The sequence below is a fragment of the Cyprinodon tularosa genome, unplaced genomic scaffold (assembly GCF_016077235.1).
Source record: "Cyprinodon tularosa strain WSP-4 unplaced genomic scaffold, ASM1607723v1 ctg50, whole genome shotgun sequence".
Lineage (NCBI taxonomy): Eukaryota > Metazoa > Chordata > Actinopteri > Cyprinodontiformes > Cyprinodontidae > Cyprinodon > Cyprinodon tularosa.
This window is the reverse complement of record NW_024039230.1, coordinates 1,000,239-1,027,621: the sequence shown is the minus strand read 5'-3', so window position 1 is coordinate 1,027,621 and position 27,383 is coordinate 1,000,239. Positions and strand designations below refer to the sequence as shown.

At 37.8% G+C, this 27,383-nt stretch overlaps 1 long non-coding RNA gene across 1 annotated transcript in view; it reads right to left on the bottom strand.

Moving 5' to 3' along the window:
• LOC119795127 overlaps nt 1-22,410 on the bottom strand; it is a 29,554-nt gene extending 7,144 nt beyond the window's left edge. Inside the window, exon 1 of the long non-coding RNA XR_005282292.1 lies at nt 22,082-22,410. This is a non-coding gene — a long non-coding RNA (uncharacterized LOC119795127). The remainder of the gene's footprint in view (nt 1-22,081) is intronic.
• Nucleotides 22,411-27,383: the final 4,973 nt, after the last annotated feature.

Here is a 27,383-nt window from a genome sequence, read left to right as displayed (position 1 = left end):
ATTTTCAGCTAGCCTCTACTTCCAGCTAGAGAAAGGGATACAGGCTGTCAAGCCAGCCCCGGTTCGAAAGCCAGTCCTGTCACTCAAACTCACTCTAGGATGATTTTCAACACTTGTGCGAGGTGGCTAAAAAAGACTGTGGCTGAAGTGCTGAAAAAATAATACTTTTCAGGTGTAATGTTAGAAATTCAAACATCAATCATTCTTTGGAAAAATACAGAGAGAGAGAGGATTTGGTTGCAGCTCAGCTTTTATTGAAAATGACAGATATAACAGTTGTAAGACACTTTTTTAGCTTTTATTATTAAAACAAATTTGAATCATATCCCCAAATAACATCCCTCATATGAAACTTAACAACTAATTTCACAAACAAAATAAAGTTACTTTCCAAGATTAGCATTTATATTGGAATTTCTTTTCAAGTGGAATAGTTATGAATCCTTTGCATGAATCAGACATAAATTATATTTTGAATTAAAAGAATGTTTTTGTTGTTCTTTATAATGAAGATAATATGGCAATTAAAACCTGTAGGAGAAATTAAGATATTGTCATATTTCACAAGTAATGGTTCTGTTCATTTATGATGCATTAAAAGAGTTCTGTATCATTCTCAAGTACTTTCTTTATGTTGATGATTCATAGTTCTGCTCTAAATGAGCACATTGTTTCTTTTGGCTGAAGCTGAAAAAGCATCAGGCTCTTAGTTTGTAGGCTGTTTTTTTAAAAATCTATTAGACGTGAGGAATAGAAAATATATTGAGCAGAGGATTGGATAACATTTTGCCTCAACAACATAAAACACCTCAAGATATTATGGAATCAGCTTCAGTTAGATCTACACTGCAAATTATCTTCAAGGTTATGTAAATGCATATTGCTCTGTTTGCCAAGGAGCATAAAATCTATATTTATATTCCAAGGGATAGGTGGCAAAGGTGGTACATTAGCTTATTAATTCCAAACAAGTTAGATCTGATTATTAACCAGGTAAAAAAGCTTTAGACATCACATGTCAGCAAAGAGCCTTGGCAATGCTGGAGGACATCACTAGTGGAAGAATGCAGAGGATAGTAGATGGATAATTACATGGTTTAAATTGTTCAGCATCACAGAGGGAAACCAGAAGGAACTCTGTGTCTATGTGCCCGTTCAAGATCTAATTTCCCCATTCTTTTTTAAAAGGTGCTGATTGACAGGTTGGGTATTTAACAGTCACCATGAGGTTGCCCCATAAAGCCACATCCATATGTTGCTCAGATATATAACATTCCTTGAAAATATGCTAAAATAGTTAAATATCTTCTCAAAATTTTAATTGTGCAGATGTGAACAGGTGTCTCCCATATGAAATGCATATTATACAGCTACAGTAATTATTATATCCCTTCTAAATAATAGTTGCACTGGATGCAGACTTCTAGCAGTCTCCATGGACAAAGAGTGGCTTCTATTTAGCCTGATCTGATTTATCTATTAGTCCCATTTATTTTTCGGTGAAATTTCCAACGTTAAGCGTGCATAACATGTTTGCGTGGTGGCTGTATCACTAATAGAAACTTGGGGATCATAAATATAGTCACCTGGGTACAATGCTAAGCACTAACCACTGCTAAGATGCTCGTTTTCATCTTGGCTCTTGCTGCACTCGAAAGAAGTAAAAAGCTGACGCCAGCTCCAATCAGATCATTTGAATCTGTGCCTTTTCTGTTTGATCATGCCTCTGCCATTCTTGTTGCCTGATGGCATTGTTTTGATTTCTTTTTTTTTTTTTTTTATCTTGTATTGGTTGTTGTTAAATAGGAAGACTGCACTAAATTCAGCAAATTTCATGATGGAAACAGAAATGTTGTGAATTGACTAACTCCAATACATCAAATGAAGATTAAGTCACTTGTTTTTTTCATAATATGGTAAATGGCCTGTACTTATATAGCTCTTTTTCAAGTCAGGAGACTTGACCAAAGCACTTTTCACTACATTCAGTCATTCACCCATTCACACACACACTCACACACTGATGGTGGCAAGCTACATTGTAGCCACAGCTGCCCTGCTCACTGACAGAAGCGAGGCTGCTGTACACTGGCACCACCGGGCCCTCTGACCACCATTAGTAGACAATGCAGGTGAAGTGTCTTGCCCAAGGACACAACGTCACTGAAAGTCGGAGCTGGGGCTTGAACCGTCAATCCTTCGATTTCAGGGAAAACTCCTACATCCGACACCACTGTCTCAGACTAAATAAATAAAAACTGGTCTGAGAGATTGAGACTGGAACATAAAGAGGTAGAAAAGTCAGATGAATTCAGTTTTATTTCAATTCAACTAAGTTTATTTATATCGCGCCAACTCACAACACGTCATCTCAAGGCACTTTACAAATCAACCAGATCATACAGTCAAATTGATTCAAAATTTTCTATCCAAGGAAAACCAGTTTATTGCATCGACTCATTGACTTGAAGGCAATCCCTCACACTAACCATGCTTGTGGCGACAGTGGAGTGGAAAAACTCCCTTTTAACAGGAAGAAACCTCCAGCAGAACCAGACTCAGTGTGAGCGGCCATCTGCCGAGGCCGACTGGGGTTAAAGGAGACAGAAGCAGACATAGAAAAAGAAGCAGAGATACAAAAGGCAACTGTAAACCAGCTCCACAGGCGGCCCCGTCCAGGCAACACACAGCCAGCACCCATGTCAGAGGATGAAAGAGAGCACATCCAGCCAGTAACAGTCAGAGAAACAGGACTACTCTGAAAAACAGGCCAATTTTGGAACATCTACAAACAAACAACAAACACGCCAGAACAGTTGGGTAGTCATAGTGTCTGGGATCCATTAAGAGTATGGCCAGCTACTCAGATTGATAAACCCAATATCCCAGGAGATTTCTAGGAAATGTAACATTTAGCTCAAATTTAAAAATACTTTCTGAACTTGCAAAAAACATCAAATTACATGCGACATTTCCAGGTGGATGATAACATAGAATAATTGAACAATAAAAATTACAAGTTATTAGCAGACATTTGACTAAACTGTGAACATCTGTATTTGTCTGAAGAAATTGTTTTGAGTAGAATAGCATTATTTTAATTTTTGTTCTTCTTGATCACAAGATTTTTCTCACCCTGGACACTGAAACATTTCTCTTCAAAGTGCTCATATTATAGTGTTTGGAAAATAAAACGGTTTCATCATCTCAAATTCTATGCAGCTGCTCAGGGGAAAGTAACTTTGATTTAGTAACTATCTCTGCACATCTCACGTTTTGAACATCAAAGACACATATACAGATATCAAAGCATAGTCCTGGATCGTCTATCTTTGGCAGTTTGAATGTATTTTCCATCTCAAGCATGAGGTACACCAGCAGTGCAAAGCAGAAAGAAATAAAAAAGCAAATATTTCACTTAGGATGGAACAAGTTTTTGAATTTTATGGTTATTCTGGTTTTCATTTCCAAGATCTGTTGGAATCTTTGTCATTTTGCACATACCTGGGTTGGCCTGTAACAGATACAATGTAAATAGCATCAGAAAGGTATCTACTAGCTAAATAGCTGTTGTTCTTGAACCTTTATTACTCATTATTCATGAGGTAATCCCAAAATAAGAAAATTAGCAAATCAAATCTCAATACTATTCAAAAAAATATTAAAGCAGGTGTTTTCTTCAACATAGTAAAGTAAAACACAGATGTACAGCTTAAATGTTTCCTGTGAGGTCAATGCATTTCATTGCAGATTATTAAGAAATCCACACACCTATCTTTAAAAAGTCCAACAGTTGATAAAGCAAGTCAGAACACAAACGCTAGCCATGGAAACAAAGGTTTTAACTATGGACCTCGGAAACAGGATTACATCTAGGAGGCATACATCTAGTGGAGGATACAATAAGAAATTCTGCTGCTTTAAATGTCTCAATAATCACACAGTTGCCTCATTAATAGTAATTGGAAGAAGTCTTATATCATTATGAGTCTTATCAAAGCTCTCCAGCTGTCTAAAATGAGTGATCAAAAAGAAAGTTTAGTTGGAGAAGTGACCAAAAACCCAATAGTCAATCCGTCAGAGCTCCGCCGTTCCTCTGTGGACAAAGAAAAACCTTCGAGAATTGACAACAGTCTCTGCAGCAATCCAATAATTTGTATGTATGGTCAGACAAAAGTTATGGCCATATGGCGCTCATTTTGAGTTTGCCAAAAAAAAAAATACATAAAGAAAGCATGGCTGAAACTGTCTAAAGATTGCATTGTTAAGCTTGTAATTGCTGCCAAAGGTGAAATAACAAATATTTCAGCACAGTCCCTGAATACATATACAAGTGTGTTTCTTAGTTTTTAATTTTAATACATTGGCAAAAATTAACATACAAAAAATTTTATAAAGTGAAAAATAAAGCCATATTATCATAATGGGTATTTGAGTAATGGTATTTTGTCCAAAATCTTTAGGACAGACATATAATTAAAAGTGTTTAGAAATATTCAATGACATAATTTAAGAGTGTTAAAAGTAAGGCACTGTGAACACTTTCTGGTTCACTGAAGACACTGGGGATTCATATTCAGCTGAGTATCTATGTTGAGTAAAACATTATTTTTACCTGCAGTCATTTTCTTCTGTGCATGTTTTTCATATGTACATTTACATGTGAGAATCATGTGAGAGGCCTGTTTTGCTACTACTAACACATCTATCAAGGTAGAAGGAAAAGTCCATTGTGTAAGGTTCATGTTGACTTATTATTTGTGTGAAATCAAAGATCCATAGACAAAGATGGAAGTGTTAAAAAAAAATAAAGAAAGGATTTTAGTAGCTTTTGATTGCTGTACTTCATATGACGGGAAAGGTTGTGAAACTGAAGTCCTGCAAGCTAAACCCTGCCATCATCTTCTTTGAGACCTGAAACAAACCCAAATAACAAAAGAGTTACACTAGAAACAGAATTATCTGATATATAATGATAACTTGCTTAGCAAATCCAGACTAGAAAAGCTACTATTAGTCTTAAAAATGGAGGTCTGAAATGTGGAAGAAATTTAGATGTAATTTGGTAATAGGAACATTTCAGCTTTTTTATATGCCGGCAGACCTGAGGTTAAGCAGGATATTACCCGTATGGCCATCACACTATGACTTTGTACGCTACAGCATTTGATATATCAAAGCCTGTTGAACAGAAGAAGCTGGCGGAAACATAAGGATATAGGATGGCAGAGATGCAAATTACTCCGTTTATGTTCATGTCCACATGGTGGTTTGGAGGAGATCACTCGACCAGTCCCACAGGTATAAGATGTTCTCAGTTGTAGTTTCATGGACAAATAACAAAGATCCAACATCAGATAAAGGAATTTGGCTCTTTGGGAACAGAGTGGGAAGCCCAGTGCAGCAAAGAGGCTGTCCTTCACTTGCGGAACCATTCTCCATACTTGGCACTGACATAAAAGCTGCTTCTACTCCACTTGAAGTGCTCACACATCCAGCACCTACACACATGCACAGTAACAAAGACAGACATGCACACATTTTCAGGCACACACACACACACACACCTTAACTCACGCAGAATGCAGGAAGTATGCCTGTCACGGACAAGCAGGGAAGGGAGGCAGCGAAAACAACTTTCTGTCGACAGGAATAAGAAAAACAACGGTTGAAAGGGGGTCTGCATGAGAGAGAAAACGCAAGTCAAAGGCAGTCGCTCCGTCAGAACTCAGTCTGCAGAGGGAAAATATGTAAGGAGATGCAACCATATGAGTCCTGTCACTGTCCTGCTGAACACAACAGGAAAGGGACAGGCTGTTGAAAAGCTTACTGAGCCGAAGAAACCTTCAGTAAAGACCCATCAGCATTAACAGAGGCATTGGTAGGTTTGTCTTTGGTATACACAGGTCTGTAAACTAGACAGACACTGTAAACACATGACCAAAACAAACTTTTTTTTAAGCAAGCAATATAAAACAGAGGTGTTTAAAGCTTCATAATTAGTCCCATCGCCCAAAGGCATAGGCATTGGTTAAAAAGAAAATAGAGAGAAAAGGAACAATTTGAAGAGCTCATCAGTGGGGGCCAGATTACCCTGGGGCCTTTAGGGCCACACTCCAGAAGAGAAGATAAAAGGGCTTATTAATAGCCCTTAGATTTACATGCTCCGAGTGGATGTTTATACTGGAACTTGCTGCTTATGTGTGAACATTCAAGAACTGTAAACAGTGCCATTCAGGTCTCATTTCCTTTACATCATTGATATTGTTTCAGCTAGCAACATCAGCAGCCAGAGTTTAAAAAACATCATTCGGGGCATTATCTTTTAAGTGGTTGCACAGTTGAGTCTCCCCAGGGCGGTAATCAAAAAGCTTCATTGTGGACTTCCTCATCTGCCTGCTCACATTTTGCTGACCTCGGTTTAAACAGCTGAGAATTGGCAGACTGAAAGTCCTCATATGATAAGAACTTCTCACCATGTTTGATTGAATTCATTATGCTCAGGTTTAGGTTCCATAAATACGAAGATCTTTTGCCTGTTCGAAAATTGTGCCCTTAAATGTTCTATTAGAATGAAAAAAACAACAACTTTTTATTGAATTTTAATGCTAGAAAACAGTTACACCCATGTGTGAGGAACCAGGAAGCCCCTCATTACCTCATCAACCACAAGAAAGAACAGTAGTCAAGGGAAGTAAGTTATGAGGAGGCATACAGAGTATATCTGTAACCACCAGTTCTTTTATTGGACAAATATAAAATTAACAACAGTCAAGAGCTGTAATCGTGCTCCGAGTGGCTTCCAACACAAATTTCCATTTTGAGGTCAGCTTTACGGTTCTATAAAACTTTACAAGGCGGCTAAAAGAAGAGCCCTCACTTTACAAGAGACAAACTTTTCTAATTATTCATTGTGTGAATAACCCTCAAGCTTTTAATGTGCTTTAGGTCTAATGTATGCCACTATTAAAGGTGAATGGAGGGCAAAACCCAACCTAATGACTACCTATGCAATTCAGTAAAAAGCCATTGTAAAATTTTCCGTTCTAGGGTAGCTAATATGAGGACTGTAAAAGCACAATGCACACCAAAGAGGAGTGACCCAGCTTTAAGTTGTAAATTTAATACCACCCATCTGCTCATGTTTTACAATGTCACTTTTAACAATGTCCTGTATGAGCAAGGTATTAATCGTGTAGTTGGTTGCAGTGTAATCAGAAAATTAAATGAGAGGGAATAAAACTAAAAAAATAAATATCTAATGATTTGATCCGAACACAAATAGAATTTAATTTCTTCACTGAAAAGGTAAAAGTGTTGGATTTGCCTTCCTTGTCACATTCATGAAATAAAATAACATGAAATAAAGCAAGACGTTTAACAGATACTCCTAACTTGTAGATCATGTGAACTATGGAGCATGGATGTGTTAATAGACTGGTTTACAAACTTATCATTTTCAGGATTCCATGCTTGAGTGTTCCTTAAGAGTGTAAGGACATGTCATCATTGTACTCCCAGGACATCAAAGGGACATGCCAAGCTATTTGAACAATGACTCCCATCTATATATAGAAGTGATGGATGAAAAGAGATGGATCTATGAGGTCATCGTCAGAATACAAGGAAAATCACTGCCAGCATCTACTTGATGATGAAAGAGGAGCAAACACTTATACTTCACTAGTACAGGGCTATTGACTGACTTCTTAATATGGAGCTGTCATACTGCTAAGAAAGGCTAAGTCACCTTTAAATTCCGTCTCTGGGTCATATTTCACTTTGAAAAAAAAAGACAAAAAAAAAAAAAAAACAGGGCAGCATTTTCCTGCTTAAGTAATATCCAAATCATTGAAGTAAGGCCCTGTAACATACGAGACCTCTCCCTGATAAGATCAGAAGGAGATTAGGCTCCTGTATCACAGATTAGGCAAAGTTTGTTTTCTTTCTGTTTGAACCTGGATGGGAAGAGTCCCAAAGCCTGCACTCCAGGGCCTGGACATAATGCTATTAGTGGTGTTTTGTTGACAGCAGGCAACGGTAAATGAGACCTGGCTTTAATCAGCTGCATGCTAGGATGGTGTCAAAGTTCCTCCGATGTCTCCCAGGTGAAAGATGAGCAGGGAAAAAGATGGTGTCTCCACCTTAATTAAAAGCTACTCTCCTCAACAGAGGACTCAGTGTGGTTACTACCAACTCATCCTTTAGAAAGCACTACTAAAATCTCAGCATAAACTCTGACTATTAGGTCACGCCAAGAGAGGGGGCTGAACTGCAAGACGTATAGTAATTACTCTGACTTAGAAATTTTATTATTAAAGCACAGAGGGGGGATTTCTTAGAAAAAAAGAAGAAAATTGCCAGACAGGACACTGTAAAAAAAACAACAAAAAAAGAAAAAAAAAACATTTTTATGGGGAACAAAATATAGCCCTGCAAAAACATTAGCATTGTGTTAACTGATTAATGTTGGTCTGTTACAATCACAAACATCAAAATGTTTAAATAAATTATCTATAATAAACCAGCTAGACAAATATTATTTGTCTGTTTGTTTTTTACAAAAAAAAGTAAATATAGATAGTTATAAAAACATTTAGGCACATTTAGGATGTCTCTGTACTATATTTGGTTGAACAGCATTATTGATCAAACACTTCTAGACTGATAGTTTTTTATTATGTATTTAATTATGTAATCCCTTTGAAACTGAACAGGCTTCCCTGTCCATCCTTAAAAATATTATTTCCACAGCCCAAAGAAGCCACCACCAGCTGATTTTTTTCTAGACTGGTTGCCTTAAAGTGACCTTTTGGGTAAATTTATCCAGAGTACGTCCTTCTACATGTATGTTGTGTCCCGACAAGGCTTGTGGCAAAGTGGAAATGGGACTCCCTATGGTTTTTTTCAGCAAGAGCATTGCTCTTCCAACTCTTCTGTTTAGACCATATTAATAGCGTTCATTTGTCTCTAGATTTGTCCACCGTTTCTTGGCTTCTCCACTGATCATTTCTATGAATGATGCCCGTCTTGCAGTTATCCAACACCTACTTACCCAACCCTGTTTAAATCTTCCTACAGCTTTCTTCTTGAGCCATCAAGTGTTCTTCCATCTTAATGATGCTGTTTGTTCTCTTATGTTTTCTTACTTTTCAATGAGTTAAAGCCTGATACTTTACACATAAAATCCTTCTGAAGTTGTATTCAAATTCATGTTTAATCATGTTTAGGTGATAACCATGAAATTAGCTAATTTGGATACAAATTCATGCCCCTTTTTTTCCTGATAAAGGTAAGCTTAAAGGGGAACACCTGTTTTTTTTTTTTTTTACATTGGCCCTTGATTTTACGTTATTACATCATGTTCTACTCACCCACGCGTGGGAGGAGCTGGCATGCGCAGAGAGTGATTTTCTTCTCTCGAAGCGGCATTTTTTCGCTCATGTGTGATTTTGTTGTGCAGTGGCAGATAAACCATGAGCAGAAGTAGTTTAACATACATGCGAGTATATTTATTTTGCTTGCAGGTGTTTTGAAATAAATGTGACGCCAAAGTAGTGGGTCAGTATTTCTATTTGTGCAGCTTAGCTATTTTGTAAGAGACCCAGAAGCAATGGTAAACTGTTAATGTTGCTAACGCTAAATCCATGTGACTGAGCATTCATTGAGGAAAATTCTGATGCGTACTCTTGTCAGAAACAAAATGGGGTACAAAATAATTTTAAATTAATTTAAAGACAAATTCTGAATTATATATATATTTAAAATTACATTTTTTCCAAAAGGTTAAAAAGTAAACTGTGTGCTATCTATTTTATGTTTTGCCACATATATTCCCATTAAAACACAGGGAGGTTTAAATTTCAGTGGGTAAAGAAAAACGTTTATAGGGCAGTATATCTGGGAACTATGTAGATTAGTTCTCTAGAAAGGAAGAAATAAGAAAAAATCCTACAAAATCAACTTTTTGCTCTCTGAAAACAAAGACTGTACAATGATCTGTGTCCTCTTTCTCTTTACCAAAACACTGAACCACACTGCATGTGGGAGATACATGAGAAACTTTCTTAGTCTGACTATTTACCAAGGAATCCCATCCTTCACTCCAACTTCCTGTTTCCTTGAAGTGAGACTTCCCTTCTGAAGGGATAAGCTCGTGGAACCAGACAGAGATTCTGGATGTGGATACTGATTTTGCCTGACCATGCCTAGGTGCAATAACACACTCATGCTGTTCATCCCTACTGCCTGCCGTGAAACACCAACCCCTTCTCAGCAGAGGTTCTTAGGCAGAAGGCATGCTGTGTCCTCGATTTGGCCTGGGTGGGTGAGACAAAGAAGGTTTGATAGAGGGTGGGTAAATGGGATGGAGATGGTTAGTGTGGGAGTCCCCAGTCTTTGCTTCCAAACACTATGAAGCCTCCTACCCTCTAATGCAAATGAAGTGTTGGAGGTAAAAAGAGGAAAACAACATGAGGGGAAAACAGACACAAAGGATAAATGGGTGGGAAAAAATCCAGCTAAAGGCGCTTGGATCATTATGTGTTTTCTTATTTATTTATTTTGTGTTTGGTTTTTTTTCTTTTTTAACAGTCTGAGTGTCAATCAAGCATGCTGCCTTAACAACATTAGACCAGTGCAGGCAGGGCTAATGTCCGCTGTGCTCTACCCTACCCCCTTTACCACGTTCCTCAAGCCCCCTTGTGACCACATGAATTCGACTAGTGACAGCTCGGCATCCTGTAATTTGCCAATTTGCATGCATGTCAAAAAGCCAGACTGTAGTGAATTATGGCCACAAAGTGGGAATATTCCAAAAGGAGGGCATGATGTCTGTAACACAGGGGAGGATAATGGGGATGACGGGGAGAAACAGCAGGATGAAATAGATTTGAGTGAAGGCTGCAATCACAGTTTGGGCCTCCATCAGGCGATAGTCAACTCTACATTTGACAGAACACAGCCTGTTGCGGCACACTCACACTCTGCGTATTTTGGTTTCTGACTCACTGCACGGAGAAGATTATCATGTATGCATTAGTTTATGAGACTGCATGTGTAGTTTGTATCATGAACACCGCAGGGAGTCAGTGAACAACTCTGATTGGGATAAAGAAGAAGAGATAAATGTGATTTTCCACCGTTGAGCCATTAATCACGAAAATTATCACCACATTGCTGGTAAAATCTTTTTAGATCCAACAATCCATGAATATGTTCTCATTAATCTTTATGTAGATGTGATGGTTAAAAGGGTGTACATAAACTATAAAACAAATAACCTCCCCATATTTAATCTTTCCAAGAACTGGAAAGAAGCATATCAGGGTATTAAAAAGTAATAGATCTAAGTAACAACTCAACCTCATATTTCTCTCAGTGAAAAAGGCTTTAATGCACATATACACTATATTGCCAAAAGTATTTGCTCACCTGCCTTGACTCACATATGAGCTTAAGTGACATCCCGTTCCTAATCCATAGGGTTCAATATGACGTCGGTCCACCCTTTGCAGCTAGAACAGCTTCAACTCTTCTGGGAAGGCTGTCCACAAGGTTTAGGAGTGTGTTTATGGGAATTTTTGACAGTTCTTCCAGAAGCGCATTTGTGAGGTCGCACACTGATGTTGGACGAGAAGGCCTGGCTCTCAGTCTCCGCTCTAATTCATCCCAAAGGTGTTCTATCGGGTTGAGGTCAGGACTCTGTGCAGGCCAGTCAAGTTCATCCACACCAGACTCTGTCATCCATGTCTTTATGGACCTTGCTTTGTGCACTGGTGCACAGTCATGTTGGAAGAGGAAGGGGCCAGCTCCAAACTGTTCCCACAAAGTTGGGAGCATGGAATTGTCCAAAATGTCTTGGTATGCTGAAGCATTCAGAGTTCCTTTCACTGGAACTAAGGGGCCAAGCCCAGCTCCTGAAAAACAACCCCACACCATAATCCCCCCTCCACCAAACTTTACACTTGGCACAATGCAGTCAGACAAGTACCGTTCTCCTGGCAACCGCCAAACCCAGACCCGTCCATCAGATTGCCAGATGGAGAAGCGCGATTCGTCACTCCAGAGAACGCGTCTCCACTGCTCTAGAGTCCAGTGGCGGCGTGCTTTACACCACCGCATCCGACGCTTTGCATTGCACTTGGTGATGTATGGCTTGGATGCAGCTGCTCGACCATGGAAACCCATTCCATGAAGCTCTCTGCGCACTGTTCTTGAGCTAATCTGAAGGCCACATGAAGTTTGGAGGTCTGTAGTGATTGACTCTGCAGAAAGTTGGCGACCTCTTCGCACTATGCGCGTCAGCATCCGCTGACCCCGCTCCGTCAGTTTACGTGGCCTACCACTTCGTGGCTGAGTTGCTGTCGTTCCCAAACACTTCCATTTTCTTATAATACAGCTGACAGTTGACTGTGGAATATTTAGGAGCGAGGAAATTTCACGACTGGATTTGTTGCACAGGTGGCATCCTATCACAGTTCCACGCTGGAATTCACTGAGCTCCTGAGAGCGACCCATTCTTTCACAAATGTTTGTAAAAACAGTCTGCATGCCTAGGTGCTTGAATTTATACACCTGTGGCCATGGAAGTGATTGGAACACCTGATTCCAATAATTTGGATGGGTGAGCAAATACTTTTGGCAATATAGTGTATGTGTCTCTCGAAACATGCTTCCTGCACACATACCCATAGTTTAACACAAGAAAGAGCCATGAAGCCTGTATAAATCTCTATCAGGAAGCCAGCCAACCTCTCTGCCCCTCGCTGTTGAAAACCATATAATAGTCTAAGGAACCAGAAACACATTTTCTGGATAGTTGGCAGCAAATGTTCCATAATCGTTTGGGCTGGGTAACTTTCTAAATGTTATTTTTATTGCCAGGTCTTAAAGGCTGGTCAAAAAGAATTGGCTGACAAATACACAAGTTTACAGTAGCGCTCTCTATATATGTCAAAATAGGAACAGAGAAGGCATATATATATGTGGAGTTTGTAACTCCACATTATGCAAACATAATTCAAGCAAAATGGCTGTAATTATACAAATACTGCACCAAAAGAGCCAGTGTGCATTTGTACTATTTGAAAATCCAGCAGCTGAGTCTACCCTTTACACTTGTTTAATAATGTTTTACATATTAGATAAGAAACCAAACACTGATTAACACCTGACAAAGGAGCAATCATTACCGCAGGAGATCTTCTAACCATCCATGAAAGTGAAAATGAGAAGCAATTCTGTTGAACACCACACATTATGATGGCTATTTACCACACCATTGTAACTCTAAAAGGTGGACCTTTAAATCTCTCACAAAGTAATCTTGCCTTTGGTACAGTTCACTGCATTCTAAGCCTTACAATCTGTCTTGCGTTATTTGCTTCCCTAAGTGTGAGATGTTAGAGGGCTGAAATAAGGACAAAGCTGACATTGCTTGTGACTTTTTAGCCTGAGCTAAGAACATCTTAAAGGGAGAAAAAGTGAAAAGGAAGCAGTTTATGTCTAGTGAAATTCTTGTCTCTAATCTGACGGAGCAAATTATACAAAATTAGATGTAAAATATGTAGTATGGATCCAGAAATGTGTGTGATTGAAAACAAATGTTTGTTTCAAATGAGTGATTGTGCAAGTAATTCTAAAGTTGTTGTACAGCAGTAAAATGGTGTACAGCATTTTGATACAAACCCATCAATTAAGCCTCTATCCTTATTTAATGATTTAGCCACAGCATTTGTTCTTTGCCATAAAAAAAATAAAAAAAAACACTGAAAAATAACATAGATATCAATTGCTATGGCTATGAAAATATTGTAGCTGGTGAATCATTAAAAACCAATTTAGGCAGGACATTAAAGGAATAGTACACCCAAAACATGATTAGCCTTTATTTTCTACTCACCCCCATGCTGAACAACACTCTGGAGTACTTTTTTGATATCTCAAATGCATCTGGAGATCTGGGAGGCTTCTTGCTGTCTGCTGACATTCAAATAATGGAGGTCTATGGCGCCCGAGGCAGAAAGGTCCATAAAAGTCCACAAAAAACGTGTCAATATTCCTCCATACTGCTCGTCCAATGTATTCCAAGTGTCCTGAGTGGGTAGTGTCCATAATTCACTCGAAACGAAGTCATTTAGAATGTTTTTAGAGCATAAACAGCAGTGTATAGGATTTCCTAAAAGCGCGTTCACGAGTCTACGGAAACCGCGGCAGACCAAACCAGATGAAAGTGCGCATTCAGCTCGGCAAAGAACTCATGCTCTTCCTCAACACTGAAGTCCTCAGACATTTTTCTTTCGTTGTTTCTTTCTTTGCACAGGTAAACAGCACATTTCTTCTTCTACGCTTGCATTATCGGCAGAGCAGACGCTGAATGTGCACTTTCATCTGGTTTGGTCTGCCGTGGTTTCCGTAGGATCGTGAACTCGCAGGCACGCGCTTTCAGGAAATCCTATACACTACGGTTTATGCTCTAAAAACATTCTAAATGACTTCGTTTCGAGTAAATTCTGGATGCTACCCACTCAGGACACTTGGAATACATTGGACGAGCAGTATGGAGGAATATTGACACGTTTTTTGTGGACTTTTATGGACCTTTCTGCCTCGGGCACCATAGACCTCCATTATTTGAATGTCAGCAGACAGCAAGAAGCCTCCCAGATCTCCAGATGCATTTGAGATATCAAAAAAGTACTCCAGAGTGTTGTTCAGCATGGGGGAGAGTAGAAAATGAAGGCTAATCATGTTTTGGGTGTACTGTTCCTTTAAGGACTTCATTTAGGGGTTAAACTAAATTCACTTTTTTTTTAAACAAGTCTATTTTCGCATGATTTGAGCACATAAGTTAAACAATCAGTAAATGGAATATGATTATTTAAGTAAAAATAAGGAATAAAAAATTTTTGTACTTATTCTTACTTATCTTGTGAGATTGATGTCTCATCAAACTCATTGTTACAGCATGAAGCCTACTTTATTTGTGACACACAAACATATGTAGAATAAGATATAAGCATTAGATAAAGGAATATTAATTTTAGATATTAAGCAGGAGTATTAACTAACACAACCAAGAAAGGATCAGATTGTATGTATGTTGTTCAAGTTGAGTGCATTTTTCTGCAAGTCCTGGCAGAACTTTGTACAGAGGAACTTGCATAATCAGATATCTGTATGTGTGAGGTGTCCTTTAAAAAAAAGATTACCGTATGTTTACTTTGGGAGTAATTCTGTTTTGGCCGAGGGATTAAATCTCAGCCTGCAAAGTCTTTCATGTCTTGTTTCTCTGTCCTGGCCCTTAGATGGACGAGTGACCTGCAGAGGTCATGCATTGTCTCTTTTCTGATGATTACAGTAAAATGCTTCAGCTACACACCGCTTAGAACAAACTATTTATATCAATTTGCAATAAGCCTAATAACCAATTTCCTTGTTGGTCAAATTTGTCTTTTACAGAAACTCTTTCTGAGACTTTTCAGTGATTATGATCAGAAATTTTCCCTTTTTCATATAAACTGCTCAATAGTAGTACAGGAACAGTTTAAAAACATCAGATCTCAATCAAAAAAAAATATTATCATGGATATTCTGTATGTACTAATACGTAACTGTTAATGGGTTAGGGACAAGAGGATAACACATCTTTTAAAATCAGTTATCAACACACAGAGAAAATGGAAGTGATGCAGCAGGCTTTTCCAATCTGCTAAAATGTCATTGCAGCTACTCAAAATATTATGCTGTTGTTGTTGTTTGGAGCCAAGCTCTCATATGCATGCCTGACAGCATGGGAACATGCTCTTTATTAGAGGAAGGATGATGTCTCCTTCCATTCTCCCATATCCTAACATCATCTGAGCTCATGGGCAACCCGGCGTGCCATATCACGCCGGTCTGATGGACCTAAACATGACCTAGAGCAGAGGTAGGAAACCTATGACTCACGAGCCAGGTGTGGCTCTTTTGATGATTGCATCTGGCTCGCAGATTTCGGCTTTTCATATAAAACACAAAACATTATAACTTGTTTTAATCCATCCATCAGTTTTCCACTGCTCATGCCCTGTTCAGGGCTGTAGTTGCCAGCCATCTATTGTACTTTTGTTTTATAGGGTTTATACTGTGTCATAAGAAGTGTTATTGTTGGATTGAGATTTAGTATAGGCAACGGCCTAATAACAGTATCAAAAGAATAATGAATTGGATATTACTGTCAAAAAGCCTAATTTAACTTGAAGCCAGCCACTTGAAGCCAATTTATTTTTACAAAAATTCAAAAATCTAATCATTTGGAACACAATACCCTCAATTTTGAGGGAAGTGTGTCATAAAAAGCTATTTTAACAGTCAAAACTAAGAAGCAATAGTTCTTTCAAATGCTCTACAGCAAATTCATTTTAATTCAACATTTGTTTGACACCTAAAACCCACATGCAAAACTACCGGTACATAGAAAACTGAGAGCTTACTATGGATCAAGCACAGCAAATAGAAAGAAAGGAAACAACCCCAAGGTAAACATTGATGTTAAAGTGCAGAGAAAATGAACTCACAGTTACCCATACAAAGAAAAATAAATGGCATAAAACAATTGCCAATCAAACCACTTGTTTACATGACAGTCCTTCCTTTTAGCCACAATTCTAAATTCCGGTATAAAGTAAATGAATGTGAAGATTTGCAAACATATCGACTCTAATTTGCTCTGTTCCTTTTGATGGAAACCAACCATATTTTGTGTTATAAATACAGTTAACACCATTGCTTGGAAGCACAGAACAGCAAAGTCATGGAATATTACCCAGGGAGGCAGGGTGGAGAATCAGTTTCCATTTCACCATGACCTTTCCCTGGTCCCATGGTGGCCAGCGCACCACTACCCCTTCCTTTCACATTCCCACAGAGCAGTCTCTGCTGCACTGCTGCTCTTTCCGGTTTTTCATTTGTCAACCTATCCATCTCCACATTTTTACACACATAGCACAGAGCAGTTGACCCCCCACCAACAACACGATCAAATTCCCATAGCTCATCTATCTTCTCATCAGCTGTTTGCCCCGATTTAAGTGTTAGCATTGCCCACAGTTCACATGCCTGACGAATACAGATTTGATGATTACTTGGAAAATTACCTGTAAACTATTTTATATCAAATAAAAGAGCATCAACTTAATTAGGGTGAATTTTCCTCTCAGGATGGGAGGCATAATTTTCCAAAAACCAAAGCTATTCTTAGTGCAGGTTACTATTGTATTCATCCACCAAATGCTAAGTACATATTAAAAACCTTGTGATGACGTCTTCTAACGTTGACAATGACGGGAAGCTTTTTGTCACCCAGCTGACCACACAGACTCAGACAAACTCTGGACACACCCTCCATAAAAACTGGAATCTTCCATAATCAGATATTTGTTTTTACTTTTATATAGCTTGATGTTCCAAAGCATTAAATATACAATAAAAGTAAGAAGTGGATAATCATGATTTATTTTGAGGCCTTAATACCAGTTTAAATCAAACTTTCAGAATATTATAAAGTAAGGACAAGCATATTAAGTACTTGTCCTTACTTCAGAATATGAAAAGAATATAAGATGAAAAGAGAGAGGTTAAACAATAAAAAAGGAACAAAAACAGGTTGGATAGTTTTGTAATTCTTTTTTTATACAGAAATTATGGAAAACAATTTTTGGTGATCAAGGAATAACCCACTACCTGTTAGATATAAAGTTTAATCAGTCACCAGTCATTGGAAAAACTCACATATGTATTCATGATATTTTGCAATCTACAATAAAGCTAAAGTTTAAACAGATCAGGAAACCAGACCCAAGCCCCATTTGAGGATGTAGCATCCCTCCAGCCACCTCATCTGAACCACTTACTGGAATGTTACCATGCCAGTAAAGAACACCCCTACCTGACTCATATCAGTTTCATAAAAGATCATATTTGGAACACCATGGAACCCCAAGAAGGACACACCACACATAGAGACAGACACACACACACACACACATATATATATATATATATATATAGTGATGGTGCAACGTAATAAGGGCCGGATATAACAACTGTGATTAATTGAAAATTCCATGAGATTTAGTAGGGTTCACCCAATTTCCAAGGGTCACTTCTGCGTGAAGGAGTACAAATTTACATGCTCATATTAAGGAGACGATGTGGCGGGATTGTGGAAGGGGGTGGGGGGCAAAAATTTGCCTGCTATTTACAATATAAATCCTTTCGACAGCAGCAAGGATGCTTTTCTTATAAAATGTGTAGAAGAAATTACATTAATTATACATGCATGATAAACTGCCAAAGAAACAGAACTAGGGCCCTTTGGCACCAATCATAGAAGTTTTACAAATTATTCTTTTTATTTTAGATTAAATTCCTTTTAGATGGAGCTGTAGTTCAACGGTCAGATCTCTGCAGGGGTTATTGTTTTTGGAATGTTCAACTAAAGTCTTAATTTTAGTTTGGCTTAGTTTGTCCGTGTGGTACAAAAAAAGTAATAGAGTACACAGGAGATACATTCTGAGTCTCCTACTAACAAATTAGGCAGAGATCTCTGTCTTTTTAGTAGTTTAGTAAAACAAACTTGCATAACAGAAAACACAAAGCAAGGGTAATCATCGCTGCAGTTGTGCTCTTCATACATTGATAAATGAACCCATTGTGAAGTGATTATCACAGTTATTCATAGCCGCTTTGCTATGGGGATGGTACATTTGTTGCATTGCATGGGAGCAGACACTGCTTAGCCCTGCACATGTTTCCCTGTCAATGTGCATTACAGAACTGCCAGTGACATTTATAAATACTTGGTAATCTGCACGGCTATAAACACTGAGTTATTAAATTGTCATTATTTTGGCTCCAACTTGGCCCAGCCAATGATTAATTGAGTACTATTAAGTTGAGGTAGCCTGTTTATAAATGCCGCTTTTACCTTATTTATAAGTCACGGACTAATTAAAATGTATAATTAAATGGCTGAGTTTTGCAAACATTTGGATTCTTTTAAATGATATATCACAATAATCATATTATCATATTATTACTTTATTTTTTCCACTGATGCTGTAGTAAAGCCTAGTTTAAGGAGTCTCTCAGTGTTAGTTTGGACATAATAACATAATACAAGGAATCCTCAAGAATTTGTCAGCCTGCTTTTCCCATCATTGTGAAAGACACTTGGGCTTTTAAATGAGCCTAATATAAACTGTGCTACACCTTCAGACCTGTGGATAGTGTTAATAATGATAATTGAACTTTACTGATCTCACATTGGATACATTTACCTCTGCATTTAACCTATCCCGTTGGGGAGCAGTGTCCTGCCATTGTGTGGCGCCCAGGGAGCAGTGTGGGGTTAAGGGTCTTGCTCAGGGACCCAGAGTGCAGGCTGTGGGGATCAAATCGGGAATCTGCAACCTTCTCAGAGCATAAGCGCACTGCTCTAACCATTAGGCCAAAACTCCAATAAGAACACAAAAGTAGTAGTAGAGCATTAGAGTTTTGTACTTGGATAGTTGCTTTCATTATTAAGTTGCACTGAACCCATAAAAAGGAAAAGTTAAAATAACAATTTGACAATTAATTTTTTATCAACCAGAAAAGGAATATTTTTTAAAAAGCTTTCTTTTTTAGGGGTTAGCCTGCAGTATTATTATAAGCAAAAATTACCATGAAGAAGAAGTTGTATAAAAGTGGAGTTGTTGGTGTTTATTTTTGGACTCCAAAAAAAGACACCAACAATATTGTTCTCCATCCAGTAAATAAGGTTTACATGAAAAGCCAGCCTGGGAGAATAAATATATTTTTTTTATGTTCAAGAAAAGTGAAACAGCTCTGCTTAAACATGAGTGTAAACTGTGGCAAGTGTTTGAAATCAATATCTCAGTTAACATTAAAATTTGAAAAATTTGCATGCAATTAATATTAGATTTTCTAAACTGGTACTTGCAGTTTTATCCATATTCTAACAAAACACTATAGTCACTGCAGCATCAAACAGGAGCTCAAAGTACTACCACTCGGTTACCTGAACTAGCTAAAAGTTGGGATGAGACAGCTGTGGTAAACATTTCAGAGCAATCTTAATGTTTACCATCTAAAGCTTTTTCTGTATCTTGTTAACCAACCAACAGCTCCAAGACAGTAAAAAAAGTGAGTATCGAAATTTATACAGAGAAGCTACTTTTTGGTGCATCCAGTGTGCATTTGATTTAAATACTTGCTTCACCCTAAATTATTATCTCCACACATGTATGAATGTGCTAGATATTTATTAGTAAAGCAAGGCATTCAATAACCCAAAGTTTATCATAAACAGTAAATTCCACAGTGTTAAATATGTAATGTCAAATACATTGACTCTTTTAAAGTCATTACAAATGGAGTAACTATGTAGAGAATTTAACACAAACTCATACCTGGACCAATGCACTCGGATTGGTGTTAAATTACACTCTTAAAGAGTAAATTTAACACTGCATAATTTAATGTGTATCTGAAAATATAGGGATGTTGAGAGAATTAAGTTTGCCTGTTGATTCAGTTTGATCTGTGTAGATTTACTCGAAACTGTCATTCAGCAAAATTAGAAAAAACTTAAGCAGAGCTGAATGTAGCGTAAAATTTGTTCCAAGTAATGGTCTAACACTCTAAATGCTGGACAAAAAGGCAAGTAACAACACCTATTGTTACCATATCTCTGTGACTAATATGTTAAAATGTGCACCTAATAGGCAGCAGAAACAGTTTAGAGAAACAAGTGAAGAGAATGTGATAAACAAAGTCCTGATAACAAAAATTATTGCTTAAGAAGCTACAAGTCTTAGGTTGTATAGCTTAAGTCTGTTTTTGAGCCTTTTCTGTATTTCTATTTAGTGCAGTCACTGGTTATTAATAGCTTTTGTCATCCTCCTCCAACAGGTTGCCATTCTGCAAAGCCCTCAAGGTCTTTTAAACATCTCTATAAAGATAATGCATAACTTTGTTTCCATTCCCTTTTTCAGCACTCACAAGCTACATTACACTGGCACTTCTTATAAATGGCAATTCCCATACCATCCTTACAGTTGATGCTTAGATTTTCTTTTTGTATTTCGCAAGTAGTATCCTTTGTCTAGCCCTGTAATGCTAAAACGAGTGCAATTCTGTTAGTGGACCGGTGTAGAAGCAGTTTGTCTGTGTTCATTTTGGGTATCTATCTTTGCTTTGGTACAACCTAGTCTTCAACCTCAATAAGAGGTGACATGGAGTACAGAGGAAGACCTGCCCATCACTAAAACCTGAAGAAAAGGGCACCTGGTAGCCTAAGCACCGCTTACTCATTCTAACCATCATCGATCCTCTAGCTTTGACAGAAGGTATGTATTTTAGGAGAGACCCCTGTTGATGTGATGGACATGAGGGCCCCATTTGAAATGGAAACCTAGGCATTCTGCCCTACCAGGGGAGATACAGAAATACCCCAGAATAGTTGGTGAAAGGAAATGGAACACGTAGAAAAAAATGCTCTCTTTATTGAGGGTTTCCTTTCAAAAACACCAGCAAAATATAGCACGACACTTCCAATTCAGGATATGATGCTGTAAAATGCACCAACGTCAAAAGAGTACTCAATGGCCTCCATGGGCACTGATAGTTTCGTTTTACTCACATCATCGCTCACACTTGTACACACTGACAACACATGCTGACTCAGATAAGCGAGAAAATAAAAACATGATAAGAGAAATGAATGTACTTCAGGAGAAGAGATAAATCGAGCGACAGACAAGATTATCCTCCCTGTGTGCCCCGCTGCCTTCCATTTACCATTTAATCTTTTGTCTTCATTCAAGTTTCAGCTTGAAAGAATACAAACTTCAAGAGAAGACTTTTTGTTATTGAACATGCCCATTGTCAGTGTATGTTCATAGCAGTGTCTATGAGTGTACATGTACAACCCTGCTTTTTTAAGTTTGTGTATATATAGACGCTGTATATGCATGTAAATGTCGGAATGTAAAAGAAAAATAATGTGCTGCCCCTTATCCTCTTTATAACTCACCTTGACTGATAAAGAAATCCAAAGAACCGTTTCCTACGCCTGCTACTCATTCAAATAGCTGGCGTTTGTAAACATGAGCTGCAGTTATCCATGTAGCGGTCAGATAAGAGGAGGAAGGAGACCTCCGGAGTGATGGATCACGAAGGGGCTCCCAGTTCTCCTCTCTTCCCAGCACCGTCCTGCCACCTTGGGATAATAAACAGCCACGGAGCAGGGGGCCAGATAAGAACCATCACTCACATTGTCCGAGCTGATAAGACACAGACGCTCTCTGTCACCCTCCATGACATTTGTTTTTCATTCCACTTCAGACTCAGGGAGAAGTCAACCTCATCAATGGGTTCGGCTCAGGATCCCCCGCTGAGTGGGTGCCACCCTTTGACACTGATGGTAGTCAGGTAACGGACCGTGTTTTTCCTGCAAGAAAACAACAACATGATACATTGTGTCCTGATTGTGTCTTCTTCCACAAATTAATTCTCTCATACTGAAAAAAAACAGTTCAGAAAATAAACTCTTCAGCTCTGCTAAATTGTCTAGATTTCGAATTTTATGCAGTAGAGCAACAGTAATGGATAATAGGGAAGCAGGACATAACAAGTTTATACAACTATTAATCTGAAAAGTGTGATGTACATGTGTATAGTCTCTTTTAAGCAGAGATGGCAAAAGTACTCACTTTCCGTACTTGAGTAAAAGTACAGATACTTGTGTTAAAAAATACTCTGGTAAAAGTGGAAGTACTGATTAAACTTCTTTACTCAAGTAAAAGTAACAAAGTACAGGCTTGTAAATTTACTTATAAAAGTAAAAGTATAAAAGTAAAAGTAGAAACCACTTTTTTCATGCCGTTGCCTACATTTTAAATGGATGTCTGCCAATAGGACTAGATCTCCATTGTGTTCATTTTCAATCATCTCGTCGTCCATGCTACTATGCTAACGCCACCGCCACCAAGCTGCAATGATTTGCCGCCAATGAATACCGCCGAATCTGTCGATTCATCTTGTAGTGGTGCGTCAAATGCAACGTAGATTCCCATCCAATTAGACTGAATTTGGTATTGATGACGTGAAAAATAATAACGGTAACTCCATTGAAATGATTCAAAACTAAAGTAACGAGCCAATTTTTTAAAATGTAAGGAGTAGAAAGTACAGATATTTGTGTAAAAATGTAAGGAGTAGAAGTAAAAAGTCGCCATAAAAATAAGTAGTAAAGTAAAAATATCAGAAAAATCTACTTGAGTACAGTAACAAAGTATTTGTACTTCGTTACTTCCCATCTCTGCTTTTAAGTCAAAGTTAAACAACCATTTGTTTAGAACTGCCTTTGACTGTTAAAAGCCTCTTTCCCACTCAAATTAACAGTTTAACAAGGATTTTTTTAAACACAGGTTGACCTGCTAACAATTTGCATTTGGCTCCCTTCCCATAAAAAAAAGCTGGGTCTGACCTCCCGCTGGCAAGCTGAAAGGTCTCTGTCCCCTTACTGCTGCGTCTCTGCTAATGGCATCACGCTGGGTTAGCGTTGATGATGTCATCAGTGAGACAGAAATCAGGAAAGTAAAAAATAAAGAGCAATCTAGAAGGGAACCAGAGCGTAGTCGGTGTGCTTTATTGTTTGTTTTTTTTGTCCTTGTGAATCTCTCTCACTAGCGCTGCGTCATCTTTGCAATGTAAGCAGAGTTGTTTTGGCTTGTTAGATTAGATGCGACTGGTGCGACGTGTTGACGTCCATACGTCCTGCTCAATGGCATCACATCAATTAGCGACTCAATCCTGGTCTGATGTTCCCAGTGTATGCCGATCGGGGCTGAGCAGTTTGAAGTAGATTATAACCCGAGTCGCTTCAAAGGGGTCGACAAATGTCAGTGAACCATTCCCACTGCCACTAAAATCTGATTGTTCCGTAGTTTAAACAGGTTTTTAAGCCAATGTGAAAGGGGTAAAAGATAAACTTACCTGAGGTTTCATCGGTTTAAGTTTGTTGTCCAACAGTTGCATTTGCTTTGCTACTTGTTTTGACCATATATTTACCTTCTCTTGTATAATTCTGCTTTTATATTCCTTTTATTTAATTGTTTAATTCATGTAAAGCACTTTATATTGAATTTTTATCGAGAAAATAAACTTGCCTTGCCTTCGGTTTAAACCTTTGAAAAAATAAAAACAACTCCCTTCAATTTTTAGCTAAAATAATTTGAAAACCATGTAAAATTTTCTTGTCACTTCTTTTTTATTTGTAAATTTATGTTAGTTTATCATGTTAAAATTTGAATCAGGTACACTGATAATTGTAATTTTAAAGCAACGAAATGTTCTAAATGTCTAGGTGGAAAAATATTTTGCAAGGCATGTAATTGATTAAATGTTAGTTTTAAGAATAGAAATATTCTACTGAAGGAGTATAGACAAAGGGTCTGATAAATCCTGACGTTATTTCTAAAGATGAGGACATTGTTCATCAAAATAAGAAAAAAAAAAATGTTCACACCCAAACCTCTAGAGCAGTGTTGTATTATCTTCATCATTTATATCTGTATAGCTATGCTTGAACTATTTTTACATGCCATGTGTCATTTTAATAGACCATCCTAGAGAGACTTCAAATTCAGAAACAACCAGGAAAAAAAAAGAGGTGGGTCTCTATTCATCCCTCGCGTGCTGTAAAACTAAAGGCACATATCAATGTGATTTTTGTGTGTGTGTGTGTGTGTGTGTGTGTGTGAATAAATGCAATGCTAAGGCAACAAGTTGTAAATTATGCTTTAGAGACTTATATTTCTGACTAGCTGCATAGTTGCATTATTTGATTCATTTTACATTTTTGCACCTTTAACTCTCTAAAAACACAGAGGGCTATCAGAGGGAATATGCAGCAATTGTAAATCTCCCTAGCCCAACTCTGCTTCTACCAGGGTCACCAGCAAGTCACAGATTTAAGAAAGTATAAAACGGTTACTTTATAGTCATCCCGATTGTTATACATAAGACTTATGTGCATTGTACTTGCGCTAATGAAGGTCATAAATTCTCAGTTTACGACTGGACCTAAACATTGAGGGGGGTTGTAAAGCACACGCTTTTTGTGTTACTTGTGTCGCTCATCAGATTTCTGCTGTTCAGACTGTGCACACGCTGTTTCTATTAGTCAGGAAGGGCTCCTAAGAGAGGCCTCCTGCATTAACACAGCCAGTCTGTGAGAGGACAACATGTCGTCAGCTGGTCACAGTTGAGATTTAACAGACGTTGCCCAACTTCCTGAGCAATAGAAATTGCTTAATTCCTCATACTGGAGATGCAAAAAATCTGATGTAGGGACCTGTGGGACAAAAGTCATCTGGAGGTTTCAACTCATATATTTAGTTTGCAAAAGTCAAATAAATTTGACTGTTATTTTTAATTCACTTTGAAAATGCAAGTAAAAGAACTTTAAAATGAACTAAAAACACACACTGAATTTATCAATCTGCATCAGTTAAAAATTATAAAATTTCAAATTTGAGGTAAGGTCCTTGTGTATATTTGTGTTTTATTTTGTGAGCATTCCCTCATCACCTAATCTGAAATCCCCCAAGGGAAAATGGAACATCCTTTCAAAAAGCTTTTTTGGTTTTAGGGTATGCAAAAAGATGTGTTGTGGATATTTGCTCTTTTTTGTGAAAAAAAAAAAAAAAAAAAAAACTTGTGAGTTTCTATGTGAATGTTCAAGATAAAATAATGCTCTCTGTTTGGTGAGGTGAAAATAAAATGCAATCCTCTAAAGATTTTGCAGTATCCCTGAGTAGTGTTGGGCAAGTTACTTAAAAAAGTAAATAGTTGCTACTAGATATGTCTCCAAAAAAGTAAGTGAGTGAAGTAACTCATTACTAACCTAAATGTGCACTTAGTTTTTATTAGCTAAAGTGTCAAAAAATACGGAACACTTTCCTGTTAATGGACTTTCAAATACAACTAGTCATTCAGTTATAAAATATAAGGTGTTTGCTATTGATTAATAAAATAAGTTATTAATTTAAAGGTCTACACATCTAAAAATATTGAAACTTAGTCTGCACTTTTTTTATGTGTGATTTGATAAGTGAGTTGTGATATGATTATTTAGATCCGATCCCGTTCGGATCTATATAATCACATCTATATAATCATATAAATAAGGTGTTTTAGCATTTATTTTTTTGCAGATTGATAGCCTTCAATTGGCTATAAACAATATGAACCTGTAAAGTATTGCTTTTAAAGCAATAAAAAAAAGGAAATAAAATAAGATGTATAATTTGCAATAAAATTAAATAGGAGTTACCTTATTCCAGTAAAATAATAAACTGTATTATCCCAGGATTCTTGATAGAGAAAACGTAAACCATGCCACCTAAATCATTGCAGTGCTGAGAAAGTAATGAACATGTCTTGGTTAAAGGGAGCTGCTGTCAGTCAATGCTGAGATGATCTACGGAGCTTCTTTAGATCACATTTTATAAATAATGTTTATAAAATATTTCTTCCTGCACATACTGAGCAAAACACAACACGCTTTTTGCCTTTGGCACGCTGTCATTGTATCAGTGGCTCTGCCGCATCATCTCTACTATATAATATGTGCATCAGGCACGTGCAGAGGGGGGGGGGGGGGGGGGGGGGGGGGGGGGGGGGCTAAGGGGGCTTGAGCACCTGCCCCTTTTGCTCCATGATCCCAATGTGCCCTTTTGGTCCCTTTTATTTATTTTTTTTTTTTATTTGACACATGTACTGAAATTATTATTATTATCTTTTTTTTTTGGCAAGACAAACAATACAATAAGCCCTCTGATCACATTGTTACCTTTGACCTTTTGCCGGTGACGACGCACTTGCCTCTCGCACAGTCAGATAAGGCGGCTAACTGCGGAGCTAAAGGTAGCGAATATTCCACATTACACTGTGGCCGCTGCTCATTTGGCCCTAAGCAAGATCAACCATGATCGGAGGGATGGCTATGTCTTCAGTCTGCACCACCTCTCCAATGTCAACCTGAATAGAGATGTAATTGAAACCAAATGAGCCCCATGGATGATGCAGTATTGTTTGATCTAAAACACTGTTTACTCTGTGCTTTTAGTCTTTTACATTGAAAATTATGTTTTTTAATTCACAAAAAAACTGTTCTGTAATGATTACAGAACAGTTTTTTTGTGAATTAAAAAACATAATTTTTGGTGAAAATACTGGAGTAGGCTTCCTACTTCTCAGACAACGGAAAACTTTGAACGTTATATAATTTCTCTACTTTAGCAAAGAGTAGCGGTTTAAACGGAGGAAAG